Genomic DNA, 15,503 nt, shown 5'->3' on the forward strand with positions numbered 1-15,503 from the left:
TATAACATTGTATCCACAATTATACCCAATACCCTCATGGTAAGTGTAATGGTCGACCTATAAATACAAGTTAAATTACTAAATTTTAGTCGTCTTCCCTTTCTACTCGAATCTTTTCATTCCAAATCAACTGCTTTCCTAGACATGCACTGTATTGCCGAATCACTCATGACTATTAGTGGCATGCTAAAGTAGCAACACTGATTGGAACTTCAAGAGATAGTACAAGGTCAAAGGGTATTTCAATAAAAGTTAATATAACTTCTTTGGGATCTCACACAATGAAGAAGCATGGATTCATTCTTCCATTATCCCATGGTCGATAGCACACGTGGTATGAAACACATATTATAGTGTTCTCACCTTATATTGGCGCGTGTGTCTTATTCTTTTAATCATTCAACACCGTACATATCTTTGTCTAGACACCTTCAAATGTCTAACCTAGGTTTCTCACTTCAATAATCCTCAAATCTAACTTTTTGGAGAAACTCACATCTAGCTTACAAAATAAGTCATAATCGAATATTAAAATTCGTAAGCCTGACAAGCTGTCAAGACTGACCTTAATAAGTAAATATAACCTCGCATTATCCAAGGTTCTATAAGGTCTCATCTCTTCACGATTCTTAACGTAAGAGGTGATCGCTCGCGTGAGAGAGCCAATCTCGTGACTTGTTCGACACACTTTATCAACAAAACATTCATCATATGCATACGAGATATAAGCATAATTCAAGAGTCAAATATTGATGAGCATATTATAATAGTAAAGTCATTTTACAATACATAAATATATTCATATCCTTTACAAACCTAAAGCCATAACATGTTTCTCAAACATGTCTCTAGATATCGCCTTTGTAAAAGGATCAACTATCATGCTTCGCGTAGGAATGTACTGTAAATTTTTCTCTCCACTTGCTACCATGTCTCTTACAAAGTTATACTTGATTTCAATGTGTTTGGTCTTGCTGTAATACTTAGGATCTTTTGTATATGCAATAGCAGCTTGACTATCACAATATAGAGTCATGGGACCCTGAGAGTTCTTTGTAATATCCAAATGCTCAAAGAATCTCTTCAACCAAACAACTTCTTTTACTACAGACGCACAAGCCACGAACTCAGCTTCCATCGTTGAAAGGGTTGTGCAGGTTTTTTTCTTACCTTTTCATGATATAGCACCACCATTAAGTAAGAAGGAATAACCGGATGTTGATTTTCTATCATTCCGGTCACCAGCCCAATCAGCATCTGTATATTCTCTTAAGTATAAATTATTTCCACTATAACATAGTAAATAATTTGCAGTTCCCTTCAGGTATCTGAAAATTCTCTTCACAGCTTTCCAATGATCTCTTTCAGGATTTTGATGCCTGATCTCTTCCAGGATTGGATTGATGCCTGCTAACCAGACCTACGACATAACAAATGTCTGGGTGAGTACACATCATAGCGTACATCAAGCTCCCGATAGCACTTGAATATGGAACTCGAGACATAACTTCCTTTTCATTTTCAGTATTGGGACACATTTCAGGGCTTAAAGTTTCACCTCTCGCTATAAGAGTATCCATGGATTTGCAACTATTCATGCGAAAAAGCTCCAAAATTTTCTTTATATAAGTTTCTTGAGATGGACTCAATAACTTTTTACAACGATCTCTTTGGATCTTAACTCCAAGGATATAGTCTGCCTCACCCATATCTTTCATGTCAAATAACTTTGAAAGCCATGACATGATAGTTTTTAAATACTCCAAATTGTTTTCGGTCAATCAAATATCGTCCACATAAAGAAAAAGAATTACAAATATCCCATTGGACTTCTTCACATAAATGCAATGGTCTTCATTGATCATGGTGAAATCATATGAGATCACCTCCTTGTGAAATCTCAAATACCATTGCCTTGACGATTGCTTCAGGCCATAAATCGATCTTTTCAATTTACAGACCTTCTTTTCTTGGCCTTTGACGATGAAGCCTACATGTTGTTCCATGTAGATTTCTTTGTTTAGTTCTCCATTGAGAAAAGATGTCTTCACTCCATTGAGAAAATATTTCCTCATAATCTATTCCGGCTTCTTGAGTAAAGCCTTTTTCCACCAATCGTGCCTTGTATCTTTCTATTGACTCATCCGCTTTGTATTTAACTTTGAGAACCCATTTATTCCCAATGGCTCTACGCCCAGGCGGAAGGTCAACTAGATCCAAGACTTTGTTGGTTTTCATGGACTCTAATTCTTCTTTCATTGCTTTCATCCACTTATCTTTTCCAGGGCTAAATAAAGCCTCAATCACAGACTTTGGCTTATCCATTTCTGTAGGAGATACCAAGAAAACATAATCTTCAATGTCATAAAAAACATTTGGGTATATGTTTCCTGACACTCTTTCGTAGTTGAAATTCAGGTTCGTCAGAAGGATTTTGGGATTGAGAGTTTTCACTCCCACTCGGATCAAGAATAAGATCTTGATCAATTTGATTATTAACTGTGTCAGAAGACACTTGCTGACTGTCTGAGTTCAACATTTCATAAAGAGTCTCTCCATTCTTTACCTCGCCCTTCTTTGGAAAATCATTTTCCAAAAATGTGACATCTCGCGATTCAATTTCAGTAACACTTCCATCCTCTAATTCACCAATGAACACATACACTTTGGAGTGTTCTGAATATCTTATAAAGATATATTTCTTGCCTTTTGGACCTAATTTACCAAACTTGCTAAAAGAATCTTTTACATATGCAGCACAACCCCAAGGTCGTAAATCCTTTGAGTTTGGTTTATGACCTGTACATAGCTCATAAGGAGTGGAAAAAACTGATTTAGAAGGCACTTTGTTCAATATGTAAGTTGCAGTCAATAGCGCATCTCCCCAAAAGGAGATAGGTAAATTTGCCTGAGCCATCATGGATCTTATCATGTCCAATAATGTTCTATTCCTCCTTTCTGCTATACCATTTTGTTGAGGCATGTACGGAATAGTTAACTGTCTGGTGATTCCCTTTTCATTGCACAATTCTTTAAATTCTTTTGAAACATATTCACGCCCTCTATCGGCTCTTAAGGTCTTAGTCCTTTTGTCTAATTAATTCTCAACTTCATTCAAATATTTTTTAAAGCATTCAAGTGCTTCAGATTTATGAGAAATCAAATAGACATAACCAAAGTGTGTGAAATCATCAATGAACGTAATAAAATATAAAGCACCAGACCTAGCCCTCACATTCATTGGACCACAGATATCATAATGTATTAATTGCAATGGAAAATCAGCTCTCTTAGCCTTTTCAAATGGTCTACGTGTAATCTTTCCGGCAAGGCAATTTTCACAAGTTGGCATTTCAATTTTAGAGAAAGAACCAAGATGTCCTTCCTTAGCCAATCTATTCATTCGATCCTGCCCTATGTAACATAATCTTGCATGCCATGTAATAATATCAACATCATTGTTACTAGAATAACATTCCATAACACATCGGTCAACATAATAGTTATACATAGAAGGATTACAATATAACACAATAAAATCATCATAACGATGTCCAAAACCATAAAAAATATTGTCTTGAGTAATTCTAAGACCACTGCGACTAATGTTCAAATTGAAATCTAAATCTAGAAGAACAGACATAGAGACTAAGTTTCGTCGAATCTCTGGAACATACAAGATGTCATGCAACATCAAAGATCGGACACCACACATGTCTATTCTGCAAGTGCCTATCCCTTTGACTTCAAGTTTTGCATTATTTCCCACATATACATGCTTTGATCCAGGTGAAACTCGACAAAACTCTATGAACGCTTCTCTATCATGGCTCACATGGTGGGTGGCCCCTGAGTCTACAATCTACACATGATAAGATTCAGCTAGTAAAACAGTGCTAGAAACATATATAGCACTAAGAGATACATTTTGAAATGATACCTTTTTCGGCTCAGTGCACTCACGAGCAAAATGCCTTGGAACTTGGCAATTATAGCACTTCATCTTACTATTGTCTTTCTTCTTGTAGAACTGTTTTTCTTTATTAGAATTTGGTTTGTTTCTTTTCTTGAAGGATCTTTCTCCGGTCTCCTTACCCTTTCCGTCATTTTTTCAATTTCTCTTGATCTTGAAGCTTGATTTCTTTGTACCACTTGATTCTGCCACAATGGCATTAGGTACAACTTTAACAGCACCAAGCCGCTCGTCTTCAAGCTCCACATGACGGACAATATCAACAAAAATTTTGATGCTATCATTGTGGGTCAAGTTAACCTTCAGATGTTCCCAATTATTAGGAAGAGACCGAATCACTGCCTGAACCTGCTGCTCATCAGAGAGAACATGTCCAACAATTTTGAGTTGAGCAATCATATTTGATATCACCCTTAGATGTTGTTTGACACTTTGATCATGACGCTTTTTGTACGTGTCAAACTTGATTGTCAGCTGTCGAAGGCGAGTCACAGTTGTACCCCCATATGCCTCTCTTAAATGTGCCCACATGGCTTGAGCAGTAGGATATTGTTCACATTCGTGGATGAGATCATCAGCAACTGAACTTACAATGATTCCACGTGCAGTGGAATCTTTCTTTTTCCAAATATTGTAGGTTTCCAGATCCCTCCTGTGTTGGGCAGTGTTACCCTCCTCTGGATGACTCATAGCATGGTTGATACTTTCAAGAGCATCTTGCTCTTCGAGTACATACCACATCTTACGACTCCAGATGTCGTAATTTTCACCATTCAGTTTGTCACCCTTATTCACGTCAGCAATGATACTTTTCGATGCCATGTCTGTTATTAGAGACAATATTACACGTTTAACTCATCAATATATGTACTACAGTAAATTTATGCATGTGATATACACTCAAGTAAATTAATTTTAATATTAATTCTATATTTAGTATAGAATCGAAAGGTCACTACGTTTCCATTCATTATCTATATCTAAATATTTTAATTAATATTAAAAATCATTTCTTAGTGTGTGCTTTATTTCAAGTCTCAATCCATTACAAAAATAATATGATACACAATGTATGTAACTGGTGAGACAAGTAACATAATTTAAATTTCATTAAGATAAAACACATAATATCAATTTACATGTTTGCTGGGACATACATGTACTAATCGAACACTAACTCTTGCACATACACGCTAAAAGGTACACTGGGCCAAATATCATGATAAATCTCAGTTAAAATTTCAGCCCAAGGCTCTCGAAGAGAGTCCGCTAAAATAGCTAATGCTTCCCAATCAGTAATTTCTACGTAATTCGCCAATTCAGCTCTTTTTAACTGGAAAAGGTGTACATGTTCAGGAATGGAAACATCAGGGCCCATTTTAAATTCCTTAAACTCCCTAAATTTCTTTTCTCCTTCCATTCGTTCAGCCCTTCGATCCCTTAACTCATTTTTCCGTGCCCTTGGGACATTCCTGATGACTTCAAGCTCCAAGTCTGAATCATTATAGAAATAAGTCCAGCGACGGCGTATTCTTCTACGTTGTCCCCTTCCTTGACTTCGAGAACTCCCACTTGGAGTAATTCGAACTTGTCCCTGTTCAGCCATATCTGAAATATGACTAAGGAAAAACTTAGAACGGTTACAACCATTCAATGTGACAACATATGTCACAATAACTCGTAGAAGTATATCAATTTAAGGGATTAAGACTAACCAAAGTTTCTATTTAAGAAATCAACCGTAATCCTCTGGCCAATTCATAATATATTTATTAATGATCTTAGTAAAGCTGGAACACAGTTACTATTGTACCAAGCAATGTGGCAAAAACATATACTTCACTAAACCAGTAGCACATACAAGAAAATTGATTTAGCATATGTAGGTTTCTTTACACCCACGGTTGTAACCAACACATAGACACCAAATCAATTAAATAACAATGTGACTATTCTTTGAATAGATGTTGAGAACAATTAAATATTGCTGATGATATTAAAAAAGAGATTACAACCAAATATGTCTGCACGTGACAACTGGGTAATACTACACTAGCACCAATCACATTAATCATCCTTTTCTTCATAAGAAGATTATATGGCTTTAAGATAATACTTCATACAATGACTAAGGGATGAAGAATCAAGAAACCAAAAAATATATGTCAATTTCAAACAGAAACAAACGGAAGTGGCTTAAAGCTTTCATAATCCTTTTTTTTTTATATAAATAAAATTGTAGTAATTGCTTGCACAGTAAAGTGATAATCCCTTGTTTGCACCCCATGTACAACTATTCCTCTCGTATATACCCTTTCAGTGGAGTGCTACTTACGTGGCCCCTTTTGTTTTCCAAAAATATTGGTAATAGCATGGACTGAGAAGGAATCTGGATTTACTTTGATAAGCATCTAGGTTATTTCAAACTTGTCCACCGCAACAAAATATTTGTCTATCTTAGCAGAAAACACATAGTTTCATCGGGTTTCCTCTTGATTCCCAATTAAGAGAATTCCCATCGGAAAGAGACAAAAGACAAATTGAACAAAGAGCAACGTCTGTTACCATTACAGTGGGTTATTCCATAGAAAATACATAACAGAAAAATATTCTAACATCTTCGTTACTCGATTCTCGTTCTAACAATATACACAAGAAAATTGATCACCTAATACTGTAACCTTTTTTTAATATATTTTAATGCAGATTTAATTCTGCAATCTTTCAGTCACAAACTAGGAATCAATCAAAAACAATGCTCTGATACCAATGTTAGAAGAATAATCACGGGGCGAGAACAATATTAGCATACCTGTCAACGCATCGGAAGAATTGTTGAACTCACCACCGAAACAATTGCCCCAAATCGAACTTTGAATCACTAGGAAACCAAGTTAATCTTCCACCAATTAGATGCCCTAACTTATGTGTGTTTTTCTTGTAGAAAGGATTAGTCAGAGAAAAATTTTACGCTTGAAAGTTCTGTATTTTCTCCTTAACATAAATAGGCAAAGTAATAGTGGTTAAGCAAGATAACCCACCACTACCCTTTTTTTTGCACGTTCAGTTTAGTGGAGTTTGTGGTCTAGTAGTAACTTCCCTTAACCTCTCTCACTTATCTCTCCTAACCGGGTCGGGTCAGCCCACATGGAGCGACCTACGACCCATAATCCAACAGTACCCCAAGAAACATGGTACCAAACTTTTGAATCAAAGTTGTTATGTAATCTATTTCAAGATTTACATATATTTTACTTGCAAATGTGGGTAGTGAAAGTAACCTCACCTGTTAACAGTGAATGCAATTTAAAAATTAACTTTAATATATCTTCAGAATATCATTAGTAAATTACATAACAATGAACATTAAGCATAAAACAATTACCACGAAATTGTCTTACTGTTATAGAAGTTACTACCATAATGTACGGGTCAAAGTCGTTGTATAAACGTCTTGTAACATTCCTCAAATTTATAAAAGTTTCAACACATGCTAAATATAGAATTTAATTTTTTTCTTTTAATCTTAGATTATACTTCTATTACGGATTTAAACCCTTGTGATTGACTTTTGAGTTACTTCTCTATTTATAAATAATTGGATATACAATTAGGGGAATATTAATAATTTTAATATTATTAATTATTAAAAGTAGGTATAATTAAATATTAGTTAAGTCAAAACCAAAAAAGAAAAGAAAAGGAAAAAATAATAAAAAATAAGGAAGCACGTGACAAGCCTTAGCCCTTTAAGGCAAAGGATTAAATAAAGGGCTTTAAGGATTAAACAGAAACAGAACGCTGTTCTATCATGCAAGGCACGCAGGCAACGAAAATAAAATTCTAGGGTTCTTTATAAATCACTAGTTCTTGAACTTAGGTATATAAAATTCTCTTTTGTCAATTATCCTACAGTGGTAATAAGTAAGAATTGAATAGTTAATTCCCTTCTTTCTCTTTATCAACAGTAAATTTCATGTTTAGGTGAGAAACTTTAAAATTTAGGATAACAATATGAGTATGTATAGGATGTTCCAGAAAGAATTTAGACTTGAAAAGTCACAAGAAGAAGTTTTAGTAAGAAAAGATTTTTGGGAGTATCCTCTATTATGAGAATGGGTCATCGTCCAGGCCAAGGGTCCTAACCAAGGCGTAAACTACTTGTGCCAAAGTAGGGAGCACACGAGCCGAGGGTCTCATTGCTGAGAATTTACTTAGCCAGACAAAGGTATGATACATGAGCGCTGAGAAGTATGAAGCGAGTGGCACCTCATGGATTGGACCTATTCGATCAGGTTGGGATCGAACCCGTGCCGATCACACGGTGACTAAGACAGAAATAGGCCAGGATAGTTGGAACTCCTGAAGTATAAACTGAAGTATTTTTTAATAAGAAAGAAGAAAAGAATTTCTTTTAGAATCTTCATAAACTGCTATTATGCAATTATTTTAGAATTGTTCTTATAAGCTTTATGTTTTACATGCATTTAGAATCTTTGCTTGTAATGTATATTTTATTAAAGTTTCGTCCCCTGTCGTTGAGACTCACTGAGTACAATGGATGGTACTGACATTCTCTTTTGGGAACCTACGTTGGTCTGCGGTACAACGTAGGAACCGAATTTGCTGGCAAGCAGGCTACAAGTTAGGACTTCCCTCACTTCCAGTGCTATTGGTGAGCTCCTCTTTTGTTCGTGGAGTACTCCTTTGAGTCGTCATTATTTAGCTATTTCTTTGTTTACTTAGAGAATTGGCCAGGAAATCTCATGTCCCGAGCAATGTGTCAGTTTATCAGTAGAGGCTTCATAGACACAATCGTTGGGTTAAGATTCAAATTTTTTTGATAATAACTCAGCGGTATTTCAGTTGTTACTACGAAAAAAGTTTTGTAGTTGGTTTATTTTCGATATTTAAATTAATTGAAAGTATTTGGTTAAAGTTTTGTCTTGTTACATATAAAATTTGAAGTTATAATAGATTTGATAAGCGCAGATGGTTCGCTCGGTCAAATTTAGTGATCGGGTGCCGGTCACGACTTGTTCAGAAAATGGGTCGTGACACGTCTCTCCAAAATCTTCCCACAAAATTATTTTTATTTTGCAGAACTATACAGGGAAAACGATTAAACAAAATCTTATTGAGTAAAAACCCATATAATTCATCAAAAATGTAATGCAAAAATTTATATGCATAAACAACTTGGATAACAAAATAAAGATACACAAAATTAATCCGGTTTTAGGAAGTTAACAAACTAAAGATACTTCAAATGAGATAAGTGGCTTACTAATCAGTTATAACTTGGATGTCCCTTTTTTTCTCCACTCGCATCCAATACTCTCCATGTCACCAATACCAAATAGACAGCTAACCACATCTAAAATATCAATTGAAAGAAGTAGTCATTTCATAATTACATTGGTATAACGAAAAATATAGCAACAAACATTGATCGTAATTAGTATACCTGATAACATGGTATTTGTTCAACCTTGAGTCGATCATTTCTGGTTTTATAAACTGATATTTATTTATAGGAGTATTGTTAATATCTTCTCGTTGTTTCTGGAGCACAATTGTCAGGAAGAAAGAAATTTTAAAAGTGCTTGTCATTGGTCTTAATTCACCAGCAGTCTTAGTAACTTTAAAGTTCTTAATAACATAGACTGAACCTTCACCCAGCAAATTCTTGTACTTCTTTACTAAATTATTTTTTATTGTAGCATGTATCAAAGTTTTCTGGTAGAGGAAAGACAGTAAGTGTTTTCAAAATTAATAATTACAAATTGCATATTGAAAAAGAATAAGACACATGTATTACCTCTTCATCTATAAGGATCATGTATGTACTAATCAATTCTCTGTTTCGCTTGACATTAATAGAATCCCACATTCGACAAACCTTGACCCTCATGGTCAAATCATCTCTAGTACTATTCAAGTCTGAAAGAAGAGGATATGTTATATCCTACAACAGTTTCAGGATAGAAAAATAACATATGAGTTTAAGAAGGATGGCAGAAATAGTTTACGGACAATGGTAGAAACACACGTAAGGATGTTGTGGGAGGCTTTTATATAAAGGATTCCGTTCAAAATTTTAAACGATGCCAATGATTAATTTAAAAGTTACAACCCTTTAGAAAAGACACAATAACGGAGGTAGTTTTTGCATAGCAGGAAGAAGAGGCTGTCATTATGTCGTCTAACTTCCCGTTATCAATTAAGTCAGATATATGAATGAATCGATTAAGATAAATTTGTGGCTTATGCAAAAGTTGACGCAACGTGGGATTTCAGAGGGACAACCAAACAAATATAGTTGACCTTTATTGGGAAAACGACATATTTGGGGTTCCTTAAGCAGACAGGTTGTAGGGGTAAAAAGTTCTATTTTTTTATTTTTTCTAATCATTAGGCTACAACTAATGTATTAAATGCATATGTCGATCTTCAAGCATAATAAAAAAGAGTGGAGTAGGAAAATATAATAGAGCTAATATAACATCAATCTATATTCAATCAAATAAAAATAATAAGGCTGTCACGACCCCAAATTCTATTAGAGATCGTGATGACGCCGAACACCGTTGTCAGGCCAACCAACAATAATTGATTAACTTAATTACTCATTTTAGTATTGTTAAAATCATAATTTCCCTCAATTAAATAATAGGAGATAAAATTTACAGAGTAAACAGAAATGTCTCCACAACTACCATACCGAACAATCCATAAGTAGTCCCAAAAACCCGGTGTCACAAGTGCATGAGCATCAACTAGGAAGTAAAATAAAATACGGCATTTGTCCGGAATACAAATTGGACAGGAAAAGTATATAAATAACTCTGAAGGAGACTCTGCTGGCTGTGGATCGTAACATGGGATGCAACTCACCTAAATACCTGCAAGTACCGCGCCTCTGCGCTCATAAGGCCACTAAACATATATGTACCTGCACAAAAATGTGCAACAAGTGTAGTATGAGTACGTAAATCAACGCGTACCCAGTAAGTATTTAGTCTAACCTCGAAGAAGTAGTGACGAGGGGTCGACTCCTACACTTACTATAGGCTAACAATAAATACCGATATTATACTTAAGCATGGATTGTATGAAACAACTGTAAACTCAATAACAAGAAGTGAGTGGACAATTCTTTTATTAATAGGAATTTTTTTTTTCCAAATATATTCTTATCATTTAACAATTTATATCTCAAGCCAAAGAAGCAATATCAATTATAATTGGTTCCAAAGATTTATCATGCGCAAATTATGCCAAGGTCGTACGGCCCGATCCAACATAATATTTAAACTGTGCACTGCCGAGGGTGGAACGACATGAACCATAGATGCATCTATCTACTACCGAGGCGTTCGGCCCCGTTCCACAAAAGAGAAAATATATTTACAATAACCAATTCAAGATTTATTAAGGGGCAATCATTCAAGGGAATACTAAATTCTCATTAACGGTCAAGAAAATAAAGTTTAACCTTTTACAATTGCTTTATCAAGTTTCAATATGATTTAAGCAATTAAATTAAAAAGTAGAGCGCAAACATCGCAATTATAACATGATTTGGGTCCTAGACTACCCGAACATAAGCATAATAGTAGCTACGCACAGACTCTCATCACCCCGTGCGTACGTAGCCCCCACAAATAGAAGCACACATTAAATCGATTCACCTATAGGGTTAATTCCCTCTTACACGATTAGAAAAGAGACTTATCTTGCTCCGAAGTTCCATAACCGGCTCCAAAGCCTTTCCAACAACTTAACCCGATGCCCATCGCTCCAAAACTAGTCAATAAATGTGCAAATCCATAAATATATACTCTAATACTCAATATAATTCAATTTACAACAATTTATAACTCCGCTCGAAAAGTCGATAAAAATTACCCTCGGGCCCACATGCCTAGATTACGAAATCTTTCGGAGATAAACTTTACCCATAATATCATGAACTCAAATATATTATTTATTCCAAATTCCATGTCCAATTTCGTGGTCAAAATTCAAACATACCAATTTCTAGGTTTTTCTACAAAATCCCAAATTCCTACCAATTTCCATGTTTAAATCCATAGATAAACCCAGTATTTAACTTGCAATAGGTGAGAATCACTTACCTCGTGTTACTTGATGAAAATCCCTCCTTGAAGTTCTCCAAAAATCGCCTAACCAAGTGGAAATGAGAGGAAATGGGCCAAAATCCCGTACGTAAGCAAACCTTCTGCCCAGTGATCACCGCACCTGCGGTCGCTCTTCTGCGGTTCCGCAGGTGCAGCCAAAATACCGCTTCTGAGGTCTTCTTTCAGGCCCCTCATTTCCCGCATCTGCGTCCCTGCATCGCTTCTGCGCCTCCGCTTCTGCGGCTCTTCGTGCGCAGGTGCGGGCCCGTTTCTGCGGAACTTGACCGCATCTACGGTCCCAGCCTCCCCCAGCGAATTCTACTTCTGCGCCCCCTCTTGGCCGCTTCTGCGGCTCTGCACCTGCGGCCAAAACGTCGCAGGTACGGTTACACCAGATACCAACTGCCTTAGCATTTTCCTTAGTCCAAAAATCGATCCGTTAAGCATCCGAAACTCACATGAGGCCCCCGGGACTCCAACCAAACAAACCAACAAGTCCTAAAACGTCATACGAACTTAGTCGAGCCTTTAAATCACATCAAACAACGCTAAAACACGCATCGCCCTCCAATTCAAACTTATTGAACTTTGAAACTTTAAACTTCTACAATCGATGGCGAAACCTATCAAATCACGTTCGATTGACCTCAAATTTTGCACGCAAGTCATAATTGACATTACAGACCTACTCCTACTTCCGAAATCAGAATCTGACCCCGATATCAAAAAGTCCACTCCCGGTCAAACTTCTCAAAATTATCCAAATTTCTAACTTTCGCCAAATGACCCTAAAATGACCTACGAACCTCCAATTCCACTTTCGGACGCGCTCCTAAGGCAAGAATCATCATACAGATCTATTCCCAGATTCGAAATTCCAAACGAACATCTATAACATTGAAATACACTTCAACCCAAATTTATGAAATTCTTCCAAATGCCAAGCTTCCGTAATAAGTGCTGAAATACTCCCGGGTCATCCAAAATCTGATCCGGACATACGTCTATGTCCAAAATCATCATACGAACCTGTTGGAACCTTTAAATGCCGATTCCAAGGTCGTTTACTCAAAAGTCAAACATTATTCAATTCCTCCAACGTAAAGCTTCCGAATTTAGAATTTTCTTTCCAAATCGACTCCGAACTTCCCAAAACTCAATTCCGGCCACACGTACAAGTCATAATACCTGAAGTGAAGCTACTCATGGCCTCAGATAGCCGAACGATGTGCCAGGGCTCAAAACGACCTGTCGGGGCGTTACATTCTCTTCCACTTAAACATACATTCGTCCTCGAACGTGCTAAGAATTGCTCTGGAGTTGTCCGAAATTATTGTTTAACAACTCGTGCACCTATCCGTGCTACCACAACCCAGTTGAGCACATTAACTTGAGCCAGTCTAAATATCTTCCCCTTTATTTAGTCAAGTAAGCCTTAGAGTCAAATTCCAACATCCAAAATTCTCCACCAGGCCTGTTTCCAACATATGAACACCGTATCAATCACTACACGATGCACCAATACATGATTGCATGCCTTTGCTGAATTCACACCATGCACCGCATAATTCACATGACCATAATAACGTCCTCCGATAATAACAGCCAAAATTTCACGAATCTGATGCCCACAACACACCTCATGACACATAAAAGTCATGTTCCAACTCTTGTAATGCTGCCATGACGGAAGAGATGTGTAGAAATTCATAACCAACTACCGAGTCAACAAATCATTGAGTTTCTCCTTTTGACAAGAACCATTACCTCATTCTGGACTGAATAACAATATTTATTATTTAATATGCCTTATATAAATCTGATCGCACTAATCCCAGGTCCAATAATATCATTTCACCCAGTACAATCTGCTCAGGCAATAAGCCACCTCAGATACTGCAAAAGCCTCGTATGATGCCACATTGTGCTAACAAGCTATAAACTCGAATGTGATACATAAGGAAAACAAACTCTGGAATGTACTACTCAACCCATGTAACTAGTTTAATAACCGAAAAGATGTTATGAACCTTTCTCAGAAATGAGACACAAAACACACAAGAATAGCTATGGGAAACTGTACTCAACGTCAAACTGTTGCGGCGTGCAACCCGATCCACACATGATACCGTTGTGGCGTGCAACCCGATCCAACCATGATACCCGTGGCGGCGTGCCACCCGATCCAATCAACATACCCGTGGAGGCATGCCACCCGATCCACACATAATAATCTAAAGAAAACACACATCGAGCCATAACGCTAGTACTCACGAAATGCCAGAATATCAACCATACGCACGCCAAGTGCATAATACAAATCCTGGGGAGATGGGTAGCGTCATACGCTATAAAACTCAAGCGCAACTAAGGTGCGATATATGATCTGCATCTCGAGAGCCACCCTACTCACATAACACCACCACTACGCGGGACCTCAACACATTGTACAAATAATTAAGCCGTCTTACAACCCACATGACACAATAGAGTATTACCTGAAATAGCTGGCAACAAAATTAACATCCCACGCCCGAATACTCTTCCATAAGGAATGCTATGCTGAATGAACACACCCAGGCTGGTGTAGAGTACACATCCACATTTGGACCCATCAACGGACCTCAAATCGATTCTGATCATACCATGCTTGGGCAAATAACCTCTCAAGGATCCACAATGACCCTTTTCCCATGACACGCAAGAACAACCATCGAATCCGAAACAAACTTCAATGATTCACAACCAACTGAATAGAGTTCATTTTCAGGCCTAAACACTCACATTAGCGATAGTACAAAAATCTCCATACTCTATTTCAATCTTTAATCAATCAAGGGACTACATGTCACACTTATACAATTTTCCCGTGGAATACGCTCCCACGACCTTCCGCACCAGGTAACAAGCCTGCACCTCCATACCGCTGGCCACATTAATGCTGTAAAGCAAATCAAAAATCCGCAAATGAGTACACAAAGCCTCTTACACAGGAAACTGATCTCAGGTGATGCTAAAGACAAACCAGCTGATTCTAACCATCTGAATTCTTTCCTGCTCATCCGAGCTCGTGACATTCTTGTCGATACCAAACTGCAACCTTGATCCTTAACTTCAAATTCCCAAGCCGCTCACTGCATCTAACATACCAATACGTGAGAGTATAAGAATTTCATCATAACTCCTGAACCACTAGTAGGATATACACTTCATCATATATGAACCTTTCACTTAACTCATTTCAGTAGAACTATAGCAACACGCGACCAAATTCACATAATCGCAGAAAATACAACCCCAAGTAGTGGTCCAAACCACCATGACTCTTCCGGGATCTATCTACACATAACAGGCCATAAAAACTTGAATGCCTCCAAGTAACAACA

General features: G+C 36.9%; 1 long non-coding RNA gene across 1 annotated transcript; it reads right to left on the minus strand.

The window, feature by feature from the left end:
• Nucleotides 1-5,190: 5,190 nt before the first annotated feature.
• LOC138903568 (uncharacterized) lies at nucleotides 5,191-6,929 on the minus strand. Its single transcript, XR_011412843.1, has 2 exons — nucleotides 6,786-6,929; nucleotides 5,191-5,581 (listed from the first exon to the last, which is right to left on the minus strand). It is a non-coding gene; the product is annotated as an uncharacterized lncRNA (long non-coding RNA).
• Between the last annotated feature and the right edge of the window lie 8,574 nt (nucleotides 6,930-15,503).

The sequence above is a fragment of the Nicotiana tomentosiformis genome, chromosome 12 (genome assembly GCF_000390325.3).
Source record: "Nicotiana tomentosiformis chromosome 12, ASM39032v3, whole genome shotgun sequence".
Lineage (NCBI taxonomy): Eukaryota > Viridiplantae > Streptophyta > Magnoliopsida > Solanales > Solanaceae > Nicotiana > Nicotiana tomentosiformis.